This window comes from Rattus norvegicus, chromosome 14, assembly GCF_021556685.1.
Source record: "Rattus norvegicus strain SHRSP/BbbUtx chromosome 14, alternate assembly SHRSP_T2T, whole genome shotgun sequence".
Lineage (NCBI taxonomy): Eukaryota > Metazoa > Chordata > Mammalia > Rodentia > Muridae > Rattus > Rattus norvegicus.
This window is the reverse complement of record NC_141547.1, coordinates 82767214-82785977: the sequence shown is the minus strand read 5'-3', so window position 1 is coordinate 82785977 and position 18764 is coordinate 82767214. Positions and strand designations below refer to the sequence as shown.

Genomic DNA, 18764 nt, shown 5'->3' with positions numbered 1-18764 from the left:
GTTGCTGGGATTTGAACTCAGGACCTCTGGAAGAGCAGTCGGTGCTCTTAACCACTGAGCCATCTCTCCAGCCCCTGCCCAGAACTCTTAGTTATAGCTGCACGACGAATTTTTCAATCTATATTCAAAACTTTTTACCTATTAACTGAAAAGTTTTGGCTACAGAAGTCAGGTCTTTGTCAGACCCCACTGCTAGGAAGAGGCCAAATCAGGGGACTGGTTCCCAGAGGAGGCTCTTAGCTCCTATTTGAACACTTTAAGTCTGGATGGGAAACTCTTCTACTAACCCAGAAAAGGAATCTATAAAAACTAGCAAGGGGGGTTGGGGATTTAGCTCAGTGGTAGAGCGCTTACCTAGCAAGCACAAGGCACTGGGTTCGGTCCCCAGCTCCGGAAAAAAAAAAAAAAAGAAAGAAAAAAAGAAAAAAAAAGCTAACAAGGGCTTTATCCCTCCCCAATAGGCCGGATCATGATGAAGTAAGTTTTTCCAGAATTTGCCAGGGTGTTGTTCTCTCATTTGGATCCCTTCCAGGGTAAGGAATCTCTGTTTTGGATTCACTTGAACACAAATCTGGCATCTGGCTGAGAGATCTCTCCTGCTAGGTTGCCCAGTGTAGGTACAACACACCTTGTTCTGAGCAACTCAGAAGGTTTTGTAGACCCCAGCTAGGAGCTTGGTGCAGATTAGTTACCAGAGACCTGCCAGTTGTTTCTGGGAGAAGGATCTTTCCTTCCGGCGTCTTCCATCAGCCTGTGGGGTTGAGCTGGCCATTTATGCTTTACCGTGGAATCTGAGGCAGCATTGGGGCATGGTCTCAATAGTCTTAGGGCTTTTGTCAGGTAGCTGGGTCAGCAGCCCCAAGGTGGAGGACAGCTATTTGTAGAGGAAATCAAATACCCTCCAGAAGGGCCAAGATTTTTTTTTTTAATGCTCCTTCTCCCAGTGATGAGAGGCCCCCTTTCTCTATAGCTCATGCCGCGGACATGCGCTCACACTGCGGACACGCCTGGTAGTGAAAGCCCCCTGACTGACGATCGATGCATGAGGTGGTGGACTTTCCACCTCCCATCTGAGAGCCTGGGTCAGTTCAGTCAGGTCTGATCTCTAGGCTGAGGCTTCGGCCCAAATCATTTCAGTTAGATTAAAATTTTTTTTAAAAAGATTTATTTATTTTATGCATATGAGTACACTATAGCTGTCTTCAGACACACCAGAAGAGGGCATCAGATCTCATTACAGATGGTTGTGAGCCACCATGTGGTTGCTGGGATTTGAACTCAGGACCTCTGGAAGAGCAGTCAGTGCTCTTAACCACTGAGCCATCTCTCCAGCCCTTCAGTTAGATTAACTACTGCAGCTCCCCTGGTTTTGTCTTTTATGACCTGATAGTCATGGGTGAGCATCTGCATCATCAGGCAAGACACCAGCCTAATTGATGATGTGATGATGATGATGATGATGATGATGATGATGATGATGATGATGGGTTTCTCAAACCAGACTTGAGGGTGGTACAGGCAAGGACTGGTACTGGATTAAACAGCTGGTGTTTTGATGCTTGGAGGAAGAGTATAAGATCTCTCTCTTTTTTTTTTTTTTTGGTTCTTTTTTTCGGAGCTGGGGACTGAACCCAGGGCCTTGCGCTTCCTAGGCAAGCGCTCTACCACTGAGCTAAATCCCCAACCTAAGATCTCTTTTTGTCTGTTTCTCTGTGTAGTCCTGGCTGTCCTGTAACTTACTCTGTAGACCAGGCTGGCCTTGAACTCAGAGATCTGCCTGCCTCTGCCTCCTAAGGGCTGAGATTAAAGGTGTGCACCACCATTGTCTGTTGAGTATAAGATCTTGACCTGGAGTTCGAGGCTAGCCTGGTCTGCAAAAAAAAAAAACAAAAAAAAAAACAAAACAAAAAACAAAAAAAAAAAAAAAAACAGCAAAGATGGGTTGCTGCCAATGGGAGCTAAAAAATACATCTTTCCGGTCCGAGACAGTGAATGCTCATGAAAATCAGAGGTCCCAGGTGGGAGGGGCACATTCCAGGGCAACTGGCTGTCTCTTCAAGCCAGACACTACGGACTACAATTTCCCCTTCTGTTTTATGGATAGTTTTTAATCTGGATGGAGATAACTGAACTGGTTAGTTGAACAACTAACTGTACCAGTCCTGGGAGGTCACTTGATTTCTTCTGACCGAGGGTGAGACACCCAAATTTTGCTTGGTGTTTCTAAGTCTCATTTCGTCTCAGCATCAGAGAAGGTTGTTTTCAGTCTGTGCAAAAGGTCTTGACCCAATCAGTTCTCTATTGTTTTTGTTTTGTTTTGTTTTAAGATGTATTTATTTATTTCATGTATGCGAGTACACTGTCACTGTCTTCAGACACACCAGAAGAGGGCATCAGATCCGAATTACAGATGGTCGTGAGCCACCATGTGGTTGCTTGGATTTGAACTCAGGACCTCTGGAAGAGCAGTCAGTGCTCTTAACCACTGAGCCATCTCTCCAGCCCCAGTTCTTTATTGTTAACACCCTTTGAGCTATCTCCAGCAACTGGGACCTACTTAAAGCTTTACACTCTTTAACTTTTTTTTTTCAAATATTTGGAGCCAACCGAGTGACAAAGAACATTTTTTTTTTTTAGCAGTTGTGTTCAATTCCTTTTAAAAGGACCTAGTGAGCCAGGCCGTTGTGGCACGTGCCTTTAACCGTAGCACTCGGGAGGCAGAGTCAAGCAGATCTCTCAGTTCTAGGTCAGCTTGGTCTACAGATTGAGTTCCAGGACAGCCAGAGCTGCACAGAGAAACCCTGTCTTGAAAAACAAAAAAGAGAGGAAAACAAAATAAGGGAGGGGTGGGAAAGGACCTATAGAAAGTGTTTTAAAGTCTCCTTGGTCATTGTTGGATGGAAAAAAACTCATTCTATTGAGGCTGTGTTGCTTGGCAGTGATTCCCTGTCTGGTTCAGGGATGGCTCACTTGTTTGCTTGCTCGCTTGTTTGCTTGTTTGTTTGTTTTCAGAGAATGGTGGGAAATTTTTAGTTTTCCAATTACATAGACCACTGATTGATAAGGAGATATAAATCATGAAAGATTTACAAAAGGAGTGGAACTTTCTTTTTTCCTTTGGGCTCAGCCCAGGGGATCGGTTCCCCTTCCTTGGGGCTGTCTAGAATGTTCACCTGGAGGAACAAGTCCCCACTCCCTGTGTGCGTTCTGCTTAGACGGCCTTGGATGAGAGGCCTGGCCTCTTCCCTCCACACAGAAACCAACCCTGACTGTGAGCAGGAGTCCAGCAACAAAAAAGCCAGTGCTCATGGGCTGGAGAGATGGCTCAGCAGTTAAGAGCAGTTAAGACTGCTCTTCCAGAGGTCATGAGTTCAATTCCCAGCAACCACATGGTGGCTCACAACCATCTGTAAAGAGAGCCGATGCCCTCTTCTGGTGTATCTGAAGACAGCTACAGTGTACTCATATATAATAAATAAATCTTTAAAAAAAAAAAAAAAAAGCCAGTGCTCCTGATCCTAGAGTGGGACAGGTAGAGGTTTTGGGTGTAACTCTGGGTAATCTGGCAGAGTCAAAAGGATTAGGGTTCCCAACAAGAGGTGACGCAGGTCTTAAGTCAGGTGGAGAGAGGGTCTCACACCAGAGAAAGCCACTGGGTCAATACAGGGAAACAAAACTGAAACACAGAAACACACACACACACACACACACACACACACACACTCACACACATACAAAAGCCACTGGGTCAATACAGGGAAATAAAACTGAAACACAGAAAGATACACACACACACACACACACACATACACACACACACACTCACACACTCTACACACTCACACACTCATACACACACCACACCCACACACATACCCACACTCACACACACATATACACACTCACACACTCCACACACACTCACACACCACACCCACACACATACCCACACTCACACACCACCCACACACACATACCCACACTCACACACACATATACACACTCTCACATATACACACACTCCACACACACACATACACACACACACACTCACACACTACACACACACTACACACATACTCCCACACCACCCCCACACACATACCCACACTTATACACACAATACACACATATACATGCCACACACCAATTGATCAAAGGGAGTATTAGGAACTTGGAATATCTCAGGTTGCACACCCTTTAGGAGTCCTCTGACCACCACACTCTTCCTCACTCCAAGGGGCTCTGAGACCTCTGGTGGCCTGAGGTTTGATCCCTGGGATCTTAGCCTCCATAACTGTTGTGGGGTATCTACTAAAGAAGACTGCTCAGACCAGGGCGGGGAGTGTTAGAGCAATAGAAAGTCTTTATTAGCCTGCCAGCACTGGGTGTTCAGGATCTCAATGTAGCACTGAGCCTTTCTTGAGTGAACTTTTAATCACAAAAGCTGTGTCCTGGTTTGACATACTTCAGTTAACAAGAACAGAACTACAGAAGACAAAAATCAAAGTTCATCTAGAGACTTTCTCAGAACAATGGACTCTGATCGAGTAGGTCTTTGTTTTCATTTTTGGCAGTTGGTTCTGTCTACATGCTGAGTTACACAGACTAAATGACACCTCTGTCATGGAGTCAGTTGTGCTGAGAGGTCTGGGGCCTACTAAGGTCTGGGGCCCTGTTACAATGGGCATGAATACACACACACACACACACACACACACACACAGCGGGAGGGGGGGAGAGGGAAAGAGAGTAAGGGAGGGAGAGAGGCAGGGAGAGAGCAATTTAATCCATTTAGCACAACAACAATAGCAGGTGCTCCCAGAAGGCCTTGGACTTTCCTAGCCAACAGCTTTCAACCAGTTCCACAGTGCCAGCCATGTGTTCCTGTCCCATGTGTTTCCTCATGCTGGAAAACCCCTTAACATGGTTCCTTATATTGCAGTGACCCCCAACAATAAAATTATTTTTTCCTGCTTCGCAACCATAATTCTGCTGTTATGAATTGTCATGTAACTATCTCTGCTTTCCTATGATCTTAGGTGACCCCCATGAAAGGTCCTTTGACTCTGAAATGGGTCTCGAGACCCAGAGGTTGAGAACCCCAGGACTTCGTTCTGGTTTGGCAGGTGGTGTCGCCTACTGTCCTGCTTCATGAATGGCACTTCCGTGCTGGTGTCAGCTGTGCTAAAGTCTACCTGTGAGTGCCTGGGAATTCTAGGTTCAAGTTTTACTTGAGCCTGTCCTCAAGCCCGTGTCATTTCATTTTGCAGCATTCTTCATCTATGCTTTTATTTTTTCCTTCGTACTCAGGCCCAACCACTAGGCAGTCCCTTTAATAAGCCCTTGTTGAATGAACTGAAGATGCTATTAGAAGAACTACCTGGGTGCCAAATAAAGCTGCCATCCTTATGTATGCCACGTGAAGCAGTATTTATTAACAGACTCCTCTGTCGATATGCAGATGCTATTATCCTTTCCAGAACTGCCCATTAAAACAACCCAATGCATTCCTCAGCCCAGGATGCAACCTTGAACTATGAACATCTTGGGACTGTGATCCTTTAGCCTCCCTTAGTCTCTGTTTTTTCAGCACTCGGATAGCTATTTTGTAGCAGTTGATCCAATGTTTCCTCCTGAGATTTGGCCATGCCTCTGTTTTGGGGGTGGGGTGGGGAGCAGGGGATGGTGGTGCTGAGGATGAGACTGGGAACTTCAGTAATCCTAGGTAAGAGCTCTGTCACCTAATGACACAGCAGCCACACAGGCATGACGTGTGCCCTGCTCAGTGGATCTTATTGGGAGGCACGTGATCTCTGCTTGACCTATAGAGGAGATGTTGACGTTGGTTGCCTTGATTAATTTGTTCTTCTGGACCAAGAAGTTATAACAATAGCAGTTTTTGCATTGTGGTGACTAATTGGTGAAAGACACATCTGTGTAAGTATCCTGTTTCGTTTCCCCACTCCTGACCTTCCACATCCTATTCACTACTTGACATTCTTCTCCTTATTTATTCTTTTCTTTCTTTCCTGCATATGCTTTATTCGTTTTTGTGTACATGAGTACTTTGTCTGCATATATGTCTGTGTACCATGTGCATGCCTGGTACCCAAGGAGGCCAGAAGAGGGCACCAGATTCCCTTGGAACTGGAGTTACACATGGTCGTGAGCTGCCATGTGGTACTGAGAATTGAACCCAGGTCCTATGGAAGAACAAGCAGTGCCTTCAACCATTGAGCCACTGTTTGAAGCAGTGTCTGCAGCCCAGCTGGCCTTGAACTCATACTTCTTTGCCTCAGCCTCCCAGGTCCTGCAATTATAACCACAGGCAGTTTTTTTCTCAAACACACCTTTCTCTCTCTCTCTCTCTCTCTCTCTCTCTCTCTCTCTCTCTCTCTCTCTCTCTCTCTGTGTGTGTGTGTGTGTGTGTGTGTGTGTGTGTGTGTGTATGAGCATGTGGGTGTAGTTACACATGCTCTAGCACATGTGTTCATATAGGCAGAGGTTGAACTCAGGTTTCTTTAGGGGAGTCATCCACATTATTATTAGTAATAGTTTTTCAAGACGGTTTCTCTGTGTAGCCCTGGCTGTCCTGAAACTTGCTCTGTAGATCAGGCTGGCCTTGAACTCACTGAGATCCGGCTGTCTCTGCCTTCTGAGTGCGGGATGGAAAGTGTGTGCACCACTGCCTGGCTCAGAGGATGACTTTCAGGAGCCACTTCTCTCCTTCCATTATGAGTTCCGGGCATCAAGGTCAGTTCGCTGGGCAGGTTTAGCAAGTGCTTTTGCTGGCCGAGCCATCTCACCAACCCTTCATTATTTTTCAACAGGGCCTTCTTAGAGACGCTGCACCAGCCTGCCAGCAGACTCCAGGAATCAGCCTTTCTCTGCTTTCCCTAGTATTAGTACGACAAGCAAGAGCCACTGAAGACTGAAGTTCCTATTGATCAGCCATTTCCCGGGTCCCTTTATTAGCTTCTCTGTGTCAATAAAATCTCATGGATTCTCTTGCTCGTTGCTGGCTGCTGGCAGGTGAGCTGTTCTGTTCTACCACGCCCTCCCCGCCATGGCATACGAGAACCTCTGAAACAAAAGTTTGGAGACTTCCTCTCTTAACGAAGATGCATCCGACGAGCACAGCATCAGGGAGAGAAGGGAGTGTCCTGAAGCAGAAGAGTGTGGTAGCTCACTAGTCAAGAGCACTCCTGTTCTCCCAGAATTGGGTTCAATCTCCAACACTCATATGGCAACTCACAACCATGTGTGATTCAGGTCCAGGGGATCTGATGCCCTCTTCTGGCCTCCACAGGTACTGCATGTGAGTGATCCCCATACACGTATAATAATTCTGGTTGTTGGGGTTGGGGATTTAGTTCAGTGGTAGAGCGCTTGCCTAGCAAGTGCAAGGCCCTGTGTTTGGTCCCCAGCTCAGAAAGAAAGAAAAAAGAAGAAAAAAATTCTGGTTGTCATTTTGGGTTTTTGTTTTGTTTGGTTATTGTTGTTGTTGTTGTTGAAACAAGGTTTCTCTGTGTAGCCCTGGCTGTCCTGGAACTTGATCTGTAGACCAGGCTGGCCTCGAACTCAGTGACCTGCCTGGCTACCAGCAAGGGACTTTGCCAGTCCTTCGCCAAAGCACAGCCAGGAATGGGGTAGGGTGGGGTGGGTGGGTGTAGGAACAGATTTGCCTCTGCACAAAATAATGGCCACCATTGTTCATATTGTTGTGAGGTCCACTTAGATCCAACATAACTCAGATACCAAGTCAGTGCAGATGACAAAAATTTATTGCAATCAAGCTGCTATGGACCCAACAGGGCCATAGAACAGACTTGGGAGCTGAAGTGTGACCCTGAAAGAAAGTTGTGCAGCGTGACTAAAGGATGAGACCATAAAGTGAGGGGAGCAAGGTGGGCTGGAGCATTGCCCAATCATATTTTGACATAAGGGGTTGAGCAAGAGAGCTTCCACCAATCAGGATAGGAGTTGGTTCCTGGGCCTGGGGACATGAACTTAGTTTGACCCTGCCAGCAAGATGGAGAAGTTGTCCTTGAGATGGCTGGACTCAGACAACTGTCTCCTAACAACAGAAGCTGTTCAGCTGTTGGAAAGACCCCTGTTCCCCTAGCACCCAGGACCTTGATTCCCCTATGGTTAAATGGAGTCTGAAAACAAAATGGCAGTACTTTAGACAAGTTTCTTTTGCTTGTCCCTAGCATTATGTGCTAAGAATCTGGATAGATGGCAACATGCAAGGGAGGCACAGGGGAGAAAACCCTGGTGAGTCAGGCTATTCACGAAGGGACACCTCTCTCCAGGCTGTTACTATGACACCACAGGAGGAAAAGCGACTGTTGAAACACATGGTGCTTCATGGAGAAGCCAGAGTGCTAATCAGTGATGTTATGGTGGCAGCTGGGACGAGAGACTTCTACATGCAGCTGAGAACACTGAGTCCCCTCCATGAGCCCAAGTTCCAAGGAAAGAAACCTCCAGCATGAATGGACATCTGGAGGAGAAAATAAACCACTGTACAGAAGTGAAGCTGGAGCTGGTGTCTGCAAGAATGGTTCAGGACACTCACTTGGAGCAAGTGCAGATGTCAGAGCTGCAGCTTTCTGCTTACGTGATGACTTTGTATCAGAAAACACAGATTCCTGAATAGAGTAAAAGGTTTCCTCCTTGCTACACTCTCAGACTTCTGAGGCCAGGTCACTGCCAGCCTCATATCGGGAGCAAAAGTCTCAAGTACTTAGGGACTCACGCACTGAAGCTTGTGTTGCTTGGTAGGTGGAAACCAGGACAAAGGTCCTAGCTGCTGGCAAAGTGTAAACACAACTCTAAGTCATTGGCAGGGGCTTCAGGACTCTTACTGCCTGCAGTACCTCAGTGATTGGAATAGCCAGAAGTCCCCAGGAGGATTCTGAGGAGTCTTCTGTACCGCCAGCAAGCCAGTCCACTGTGCCTTGAGGCCTTTCTCTAGCACAGTTCTCCAGGGACAAGGGTAGATCTTTCCTGACTCAGCATGGTAAACTGTTACAACAATGTAGCATGAGATAACAACAATAGCAACAACAACAAAAGATAACAGCAAGATTAGCATGAAAGTCAGTTTGTAGAGAATGGGAGGTGTAATGTAAGAGACCCTGTATGGTAGATACTTTTTAGGTTTTTTACTCAGTTTACTAACCCACTTTCATCCTTTGGAGTTTTTCTTTTTTTTTTCTTTTTTTTTCTTAAAGATTTATTTATTTATTATATATAAGTACACTGTAGCTGTCTTCAGATACACCAGAAGAGGGCATCAGATCTCTTTACAGATGGTTGTGAGCCACCATGTGGTTGCTGGGAATTGAACTCATGACCTCTGGAAGAGCAGTCGGGTGCTCTTAACCGCTGAGCCATCTCTCCAGCCCCCGAGTTTTTCTTTTCTTAAAAGAAAAAGATATATACTTTTTTTAATTTTATGTGTATGGGTGTTTTGCCTAGAAGCATGTGAATACACATGTTCATGCAGCACCTGAGGAAGGCAGAAGAGGGCGCCAGATCTCATGAAACTGGAGTTACATAAGGTTGTGAATTATTATGTGGTTCCTTGGAATCAAGCCTGGGTCCTCTGGTCCTGTCTTAACAGCTGAGCCATCTCTCTTTCCTTCCTTCCTTCCTTCCTTCCTTCCTTCCTTCCTTCCTCCCTCCCTCCCTCCCTCCCTCCCTCCTTCCTCCCTCCCTCCCTCCCTCCCTCCTTCCTTCCTCCCTCTCCCCCTCCCTCCCTCCCTCCCTCCCTCCCTCTCTCTCTCTCTTTCTCATACACTCTCTTTCTCACACACTCTCTCTCTTTCCCTCCCTCCCTCCTTCCGTCCCTCCCTTCTACCCTCTCTTTTGGTTTTTTTTGAGACTGGGTTTCTCTGTGTAGAACTTGCTGTCTTGAATTTGCTCTGTAGACCAGGCTAGCCTCAAACTCACAAAGATCTGCCTACCTCTGCCTTCTGAGTGCTGGGATCAAAGGCATGCACCGCCACCACCTGCCCTTTTCCATATCTCGATTAAGCAATCTAATTCTATCCCATGCCTAGTTTAAAAGATGTGAGTTTTTCTCCATCTCCTGGCAGCTGTTGGCGTTTTCAACTAGCCTTTATTGCTTTCCTCAAACTCTAACAAAGTTATCCTTGGGCTTCCTTTTAGCCCCTTCTAAATTCTTGTATAAATAATACCAAAGAACCCCCAAGAGAATCTTACTTTTTCCAGGAACAGAAGGAGAGGAGTACTCTGACGGTCCCCTTGGGTCCTCCACAGAGGAGCTAAAACTAGAGACTGATAAGGTCATGAACTCTGGAGAGAGGGTGCAGGCTCACCTGCCACCTTTGGGCTTTCACACTAGCAAGCTGAAAGCCATCCGGTGCAGGATACTTTAAGGCTGGTGTGCCAGCCCCACCTCAGCTTGCACACAGGGATGCTACCACTCCTGCTTGTCCAAGGCCAGGATGGAAGATCCCTCTTGTTCTACAGAATGAGGTGTGCCTGCTCTGTATCCCCCACCCCCACTCCCGAAAAAGCACAGCTGCACGGCAAAGGCATTCACCTGCACTGAACTAACTTTTTTTATACATTGAAAGTTAAAACATCAATTTTTCTAGTCACTTTTTAAATATAAAAAAAATGCACTTGCTACTGTAAAAAAAAATCCCTCTTTGGTCACAAGCTCATCTAATCAGTTTTAAAATAAAATAGTTTTAAAATAAATTAAGATGTATTTATTAAGTGTATCTGTACACATGTGAAGGTCAGGTGATAACTTGCCAGACTCCTTCCCCCCGGTGGGTTTCTGGGGATTGAACTAGAATTGACAGGTTTGGCCTCACGCATCTTTACCTGCTGAACCAACTCATGGGGCTCCAGTTAGTTATACTCTTACTATCTTTATTATTTTGATACTGAAAATTCACGGACTTGGCTAGTAGAGTCTTCAAGAGAGCTGTGTCGTTTTACCCATTCCCATTCATCACCACTGTTAGCGTTCCTTCTAGGCTCCGCCCACAGTTACCTGGCAACAGCCAGGTGTGCCTGGCTTACTATAAACGGGGCTGTTCGCCCCTTCTCTCCTTCATAGTCTTTGCTCCTTCTCTCCCTGGCCCCTTTCTCCCCTTCTCCCTCCCTCCCTCCCTCTCTCCAAGCGTCCCTGCCCGGCCTCTTCTCTCTCCCTCCTCCCTTCCCAACTCCACTTCCCATGCCCTAAATTAACTATTCCAAACTATATCCGTGGTATGGCTGGTGCCTCACGGGGAAGAGATGCCTAAGGATGGGCCCGCTGAGGCACCCTTCCCACCTTACCAGCGCCTCTACCAAAACATATCCTGGCCTCTTTTTTTTTTTTTTAAATAAAACAGAACAACCACTGCCTACATTCTAATACAAGGCATTCTAAGCTGGTATCTCTAGGACTTTTTTTTTTTTAAAAAGCAAGGAAGGAAGCCCTTTCCGCCCATTTTTTTGCGACACGGTCTCACGTATCCCAAGCCTGCTTTGAAAACCATATTGAAGTTCTGATCCAGCACCCGAATGAATGATGTGATTAACTGGAGTGCAAACACACATTTATTCCCAAGTCCTCACGCAGGCGAAGCAAGCAAGACCACCCATTGAACTACTTTTCCTCCTCCAGGAAACACTGGGAAAAGGCCGAAAGCCCTCCCCTTCCTGTCCCGGGGCGGAACTTAAGAACCCGGCGCCTGGGCCGGAACGCAGTGCTGCCACACCAGCCTTTTCCGGCTGTAACCGGAAGTTGCTCTAATAGAGGTGGCTCCTTGTCAGGTGATCAAGATCCGGGTAGGAGGGATCGGAGGTTCAATCTTCCTGACTGACGCGTCTCTAAGACTGGCTTGTCCACTGTGGGACAGGGGAACGGACTGGTGGCGTCGCTGGCGCTCGCTCTACGGGGACAGGTACGTGACGAGCTAGGACGGCGGGCCCGGGAGGCGTGGGACCCCCTTCCGGGGCTCAGGGACAGAGGCACCTGAAACCAAGGATCAGGAGACAGCTAGTCTGGCTCTGTCCAGGTCCCAGAAGAAAGATCAGACTGGCATTCCTGGGTACAGATTGGGCAAACTAGGGCCCAAGAAAAGGGAAGGGCGCGCTCAAGCTCCTTGCCTGGCGGGGGCTCGCCCTGACTCCCTCTTAGCCTCGGGGGCGGGACTGTCTCACGTGGGTAGTTAGTGATTTGGTTGAGTGGAGAGATGAGGAGCTTGGTGAACAGATTTGGGATGAAGCGTAGGAGACCTGGACTTGAGTTCGCTGCTGATTGTGCGTTCTAGGCCAAGTCCTTTACCTCACTGAACCTAGTTTCCACACTTGTCCAACCGGGCACTGCTTCTCAAAGCATGATCCTTAACAGCGCCTGCTCTGAAATCCTCTGGGATGCGGGCTCTTCAGCCCTGGACTTTCCCGACAGCTTGTTTCGAATCTGGGTTTGGATCCTAGGAAACCTTCTTTTGAATGTTCTCCTCGGGAGTCCTATACCTACTGGTGTTTCATCTGAAATGCTGTCCCGCTGTGAATGCGGTATTCGATTCGAGGCAGCTGGAGCCCGTTGGAATCTTTGAGACTTCTAGCTTAGGAAAGAACGCCGGAGGAGAATAACTATCTTTAAAAGCTGGCGCGGGGTGGGGGGATTGGGTGGATGGGTTATATCAAAGAGGGCTCCCGCTTAATCTTTGCAGCTGAAAGAGATACAGCTAGGATTAAATAGGTGGGTTCTAGGGGAAGACAAATGTGTACATAGTAATAAGAATTTAACGGAAGACTTATCAGAGGTGACCACTGATAGGATTGACTGTCTCCTTGTGAAAGAAAGTATACAGGAGGTGGTCCTTTCCAATTCGAAAGTCTTTTATTCTGAGTATTTATTGTGAATCTATCTTTCCATGGATAACTCTCTCTTCGGAATGTTTGTGACACTTCTTTTGTGGTCTGAGACAGGATATCGAAGATCTCAGGCTGTCCACAAGCTCCTCTTGCAATTCAAATTGGCCTTGAACTTCTGATCCTCCTGCTTCAGTCTGGAGTGCTAGCATCTCTCGTTACTTAGTACCATTATGCCTGTTGAATGTGACATTTCTTTGTTTGCCTTTCTTGAGCTCTCCTCCTTAGTCTCTATCTCTTGTCAGTGAGGCCAGCACACTTGATCTTATGTAATCTTTTCCTGGTTGTCACATTTGCCATCCTTTTCAAGGAGTTTGGAACGACTCATCTGATAAAAAGTATCTGAAATGTATGTCGTATTAATAAACCGGGATCCATTGCATTGGTTAGTAATTTTTTGTTTCATGTTTAATTTTTTTTTTTTACTTTATTTTAAGTCAGGCTCTCACTCTGACACTCAGCCCAGGCTGAGGACAATTTAGGTCAGTCTCTGTTTGCCTTGTCTGTGTCTGTGTCTCTGTTTCTGTCCCTGTCTCTCTCTCTCTCTCTCTCTCTCTCTCTCTCCCTCTTACTCCCTCCATCTCTCTCTCCCTTTTCCAGAGTATCATTATGTAGCCCAGGGTGACCTTAAACTCATGGTCTTCCTGCCTTAGCCTCCCAAATGTTGGGATTGCCCGTGTTCCCCAAGGCTCTGCTTGCCAGTGAACTCCGATTACAGAATGGATGTCTGACTGCGGTTGTTTGGGTCAGTCTTCTCCATGGTTTATAAACTGAACTTTAATTCTTTCTCTAGCAGTGTGTGTACAGATGTGAGAGAATGTCTGCAGTTTGTAAGCTAGCTATACATCCAGCATATATGACCAATTCTTTTATGGCCCTGACTTGCACACCTAGACTTTTCTAATCTAACATTAGATTTCCTTACTTTGCACTTTACCGAACATGAAGTAGATCTCTTCCATTTCCTGATAGAGTACTTAAGAATGCTTATGTTGTCTGGAGAAGCAAAGGTTCCATATTATGACCCGATTCTGCTGACACTTCCTCCACAAAACAAAAGGTTGGGGCTGATCCAAAAGTTCTTGCCTGTTTTCCTGTTGTTTATGTTTCTCAAGATTGAAAAACAAAAGTTGTGAAACGGTCATTCAGTTGTTACCTAACATTCAAGATAGTATGGCCTTAGACTCAGGTGTCCTCAGTGGTGAGGAGAATACTCTTAATTTGTTGGATTTTAAAACTTATTAATTTGAGAATTTCTTTTAAAGGGACACTTGATATAAGTGAAAATGGGATTTGGTGGTAAAAATAAGTTCAGGAAAAGCTACTGACCTTTATCCTTTCTTAGTGTTTTAATGCAAGTACCACATTAAAGGCACGGAGAGTTCTCACAATAAAAATTTGGGGCTTTATAATAAGCTGGCATAATAAAATGTTTTGCTTGCTTGGTGTTACCAAATTTATTTGGTATAGAACCTCTTTTTTTATATCCTTAGCCCAGGGCCTTCCTTCGTAGTATCCAGGGTGGCTTCAGACTCCTCTCCTGCTCCAGCTTCCTAAGTACTGGATTGCTGAGGTGGCTCCCACACAGCGTTACTTTTATGTTTTGTTGTTGGTTTGTTTGTTTGTTTGTTTGTTTGTTTTCTTTGTCTTTTTGTGTGTTTTCCAGACAGAGTTTCTCTATGCAACAGCCCTGGCTGTCCTGGAACCCTCTTTGTAGACTAGGCTGGCCTCAAACCCATAAAGATCTGCTTACCTCTGCCTCGACAACACCAAGATAAAAGGCATGTGCTCTGTATTTTTTTATTGAAAAATGAGTCAGCAAATTCTGACCTGAAACTTTGGCTTGTAGGCCAAATCTAGCCTTATGGCTATTTTTTCGCATAGCCTCAAAGCTAAGAATGACAGCCGCCCCCCCTCCCTCCACACACTCCCAAACCCCCGTCCAGGCTGATCTCAAATTTGTGGTGAGCCTATTGTCCAAGTGCTAAGATTACAGGCATATATCATGCTTGCCTGGCTTTAAATCTCTGGTGTTTGAGGGAGGCTGCGTATGTGTGCACGGGCACTTGTTTGCTTTCTGATCTATTTACCTATTTACTTTTTTTATTTTGAGCCAGAGTCGCCCCTTGAGCCTAGTGAGGCTGGCTGGCTGGCAAGCTCCCAGGATCTTCCTGTCTCTTCCCTCGTCCTCAGTGATAAGGCACAGATATGTGTTGCAGTGCCCAGCTTCTACCAGTGCTCTGGGAGTCTGAGCTCGGATCCTAATGCTCGTGCAGCAGCTCTGACCAGTCAGCCATCTTCCCATCGGGAACTAAATTGAAATAATAATCCCAGCACTTGGGAGGCAGAGTCAGATGGATTTCTAGAGGCCAGTCTGGTCTTTTGAGTTTCAGGGCAGCCAGAACTACGTAGGGAAACCCTGTTTCAAAATCTTAAAACCAATCAAACAAACAAAGCAAGCATACATACATACATGTATATACACATGCATACACTCTCTCGTGCTACTGATTTACATCTCCCTCATGGCTGGCAGTATTGAGCATATTTTCATGTGCTTGCTAGCATCTGTACATCTTATCAGCTTTTTACATTTATTTGATTTTGTTTGTGTGTGTACATGTGCTACAATGCATGTGTGGAGGTCTGAAGAGAACTTGCGAGAGAGTTAGTCTCTCTTGCTGTTTGAGTTTATAGGGATCGAACTCAAGTTGTCAGGTTTGACAGCAAGCACCTTTAACTGCTATGCTGTCTCGCACACCTGCCTATCTGTATATCTTACTGAGGGAATATTCATTCAGTGTTTCCCTCATTCTGTAATTGGGTTATTTGTCCACATGTACAATTTGGGATATAAATATTCAGAGTGTTTCTAGGCCCCTGAGATCCCTAGAAGTAATTCAGAATGACTGAATGGCACAGTGGGACATGCCAGTAACTTCCCTAGCTGAGTGGAACTGGACTTAGACGTGCTAAAGCACACTTGTCCATTTTAGACTGCTGGTCATGCAGAGTTAGCATAACCCCAACCACTGCCGATGTGAGCAACCATGTTCCTGCAGAAGGGGTACTACTTGTGCCCAGAAACAGTATCATGCAAGATGTGGTAAGAGCACATGGAGATCCTTGTGTCTGTCACAGGAAGAGAGGAGGTGGTCCATGGCACTGTGAAGGACTTAGGGTTAGTGTAGGCTTGGGACTATAGAACAGCTGGCTCACCATGCTGCTTCTGACTCCATAGCGTTTGGCCCTAACCACTCTATCTGAATCCTTCTTTTATTTTGTATTCTCTTCCTTTTCTTTTTCTTTTTCTTTTCTTTGTTTTTTTTCCTTTTTTTTTTTTTTCCTTCGGAGCTGGGGACCGAACCCAGGGCCTTGCGCTTCCTAGGCAAGCGCTCTACCACTGAGCTAAATCCCCAGCCCCCTTTTCTTTGTTTTTAAAGACAGTTTCTTTGTGTAGCCTTGGCTGTCCCTAGAACTAGCTCTGTAAACTAGGCTGGCATTGAGCTGATAGAGATCTTCCTCTGCCTCCCAAGTGCTAGGATTAAAGGCATGTGCCATCCCTGTCCAGCCACACCATTTTGAATATTAAAACAAATAGCCCAGTCATTTAAATTGTTAAAGATTACTTTCTTTGGAAAATTTAGAATAGTATTCCTTTTACCCACCTTGCCATCTCTGTATTAACTCAATTAATTCCTTGTTTCTAGTCACTGGGTACAGGGCAGGTGCCTCTGTGTGTGTGTGTGTGTGTGTGTGTGTGTGTGTGTGTGTGTGTGTGTGTGTGTGTTCTCGCACATGCACATCTGTCTTTCAGTGAGAGAGAAAGTGTGTGCATGACAAGTGTGCCTGTGGAGATTAGAGGACAGCATTGTGTCAGTCCTCTCCTTGACACCTTGCTTGTTTTCTACTATTTATATCAGGCTAGGTGGCCCACGAGTTTTCAGAAATCCTCCCGTCTTTGCCTCCCATCTCCCTGTAAGAGTGCTAGGATTTTAGACACCTTTCTTACAGTGTCTGACCTTCCCTGGGGTCTAGGGATTCAAACTTGGGTTGTGGTGCTTACTCAGCAAAGGCTTTTACCTGTTTAGCCACCTCCCCAACTCACCCTTGGGCACATCGTTATGGTTGAACCAGTTCATATACATAGTTCTGTATTTCACTTTTTTCCTTATCATTTTTTGAGATTGGGTCTTACTAGATTGTCTAGACTAGTCTCAGTTCCTGACCTCAATGGGTCTTCCTGCCTCAGCCTCCCAAGTAGCTGGGACAACTGGTTCCTGCCATTGGCAGGTAGCCTGTTAACATATTAATGTTACTGTCTTTGCATGCCCACCAGTTTTTTTTGTAAGCATTAGTCGTAATGTCTGAATGGATTTCCATTTCCTTAACCATTCACTTAAGTTGGTAAACACAGACGTAATGGCTGTGATAGCCACTTAGCGTGCAGTCAGTAGGGAGGACTGCGGTTTGGGTTTGTTTGTAATAACAGATGTTTGTTTGCTTGTTTGTTTGTTTGTTTTGAGATAGGGCCTCATAGCCAAGGATGGCCTTGAACTCCTTACACTTCTGCTTCCATCTCCCAAGTGCTGGATTTACAGGTATGCTCCACCACACCTAACAGGTTTCTTTTTAAAAGATTTCTTTTTATTACTTGTTAGCAATAATAAGTGTGTGCGCGCACACAGTGCCTCTGGTTGGCACTGTGGTGTGTGATCCACCTACCATGGATGCTGGGAACTGAACCCAGATCTTTTGCAAGAATATGCTCTTAACTCCTGAGCCATGTCTCCAATCCTAAGAACAAAACAAAGACTCTTTTGAATTGTGGTAAAATATATAGAAATATAAGCATTTTACTGGCTTCGAGGTAAGGCATCTAAGTTACTGCTATTAAGTACCTTTATAATATTATGTGACAGCTATCACTATATACCTCTAAAGCTTAGTCACCTCACAGAGCTCTGTGCTCACTGAGCAACTGCAGTGTTCACCCTCCTAGCAACTTTATCCTGTCTGCCTCTATGGATTTGGTTGTTTCAGGTATTTTCTATTGGTATAATATGTGACTTTTCATGGAAATAAAAGTATTTCCCTGAGTGCTGAGACTATAGACATATACCACCATTCTTGGTTTATGCAGTGTCAGGGCTGAACTGACTAAGCCTCATGCCCAGGCCCAGCCTTCTTTTTTTTTTTTTTTTCCGGAGCTGGGGACCGAACCCAGGGCCTTGCGCTTGCTCTACCACTGAGCTAAATCCCCAACCCCTGGCCCAGCCTTCTTTAAGTCCTACTAAAACACATATAGTAAAATTGCCATCCTCGTCATTTTCACAATGCTGTAGAAGCATCATCACCTTTTCTCTTTCCACCCAGCCCTGCTTCTGCTCTTCCCATCTGGATGAGACATGGCCCACCTCTATTCTGTTGATGCACACATAGTGCTTGTATGTTGAGCCTTGTCCTCCAGGTGACCTTGGGACACACAGAAGCGGCATTTCAGTGGTTATTGGTCGGATCAGCTGCCAGGTTGATCCCTGTGGTGGTATCTGTGGCAGCCGACGGAGTTCCCACTCCACCAGCTGTTCTTCAGAAGTCCCTGGTGACACAAGGTAGTGGGCCTGTACAGATAGACAGCTCTTTGACTACGAAAGCAGTCCAGGATGCATTGCTGCATGAGGAAATTTGTAACCGCTATGTACATAACAGTTAAGTTCTGACTTGGCCACAGATCCTATGGGGCCAGGAGACAGATCTCATCACGTTTATCTTTTAGTTTTGAGCCTAGTTGACATTTTCTAAATGTTTGATGAATGGTGGCAGTGAACACGGAGATTGAGGAGCTTTAG

The 18764-nt window shown here is 45.8% G+C and overlaps 1 protein-coding gene and 1 long non-coding RNA gene across 3 annotated transcripts in view; one reads left to right on the top strand and one right to left on the bottom strand.

Annotated features, from left to right (window-relative positions):
• Positions 1-11574: 11574 nt before the first annotated feature.
• LOC134481864 (uncharacterized) lies at positions 11575-12562 on the bottom strand. The gene is made up of 2 exons (XR_015637518.1): positions 12323-12562; positions 11575-12010 (listed from the first exon to the last, which is right to left on the bottom strand). It is a non-coding gene; the product is annotated as an uncharacterized LOC134481864 (long non-coding RNA).
• Rnf185 (ring finger protein 185) overlaps positions 11787-18764 on the top strand; it is a 37552-nt gene continuing 30574 nt past the window's right edge. Inside the window, exons 1-2 of one of the 2 annotated variants that reach the window (XM_087583860.1) lie at positions 11787-11939; positions 17446-17516. The gene's annotated coding sequence lies outside the window, so the exon portion shown is untranslated. 2 annotated transcript variants of the gene reach the window in all.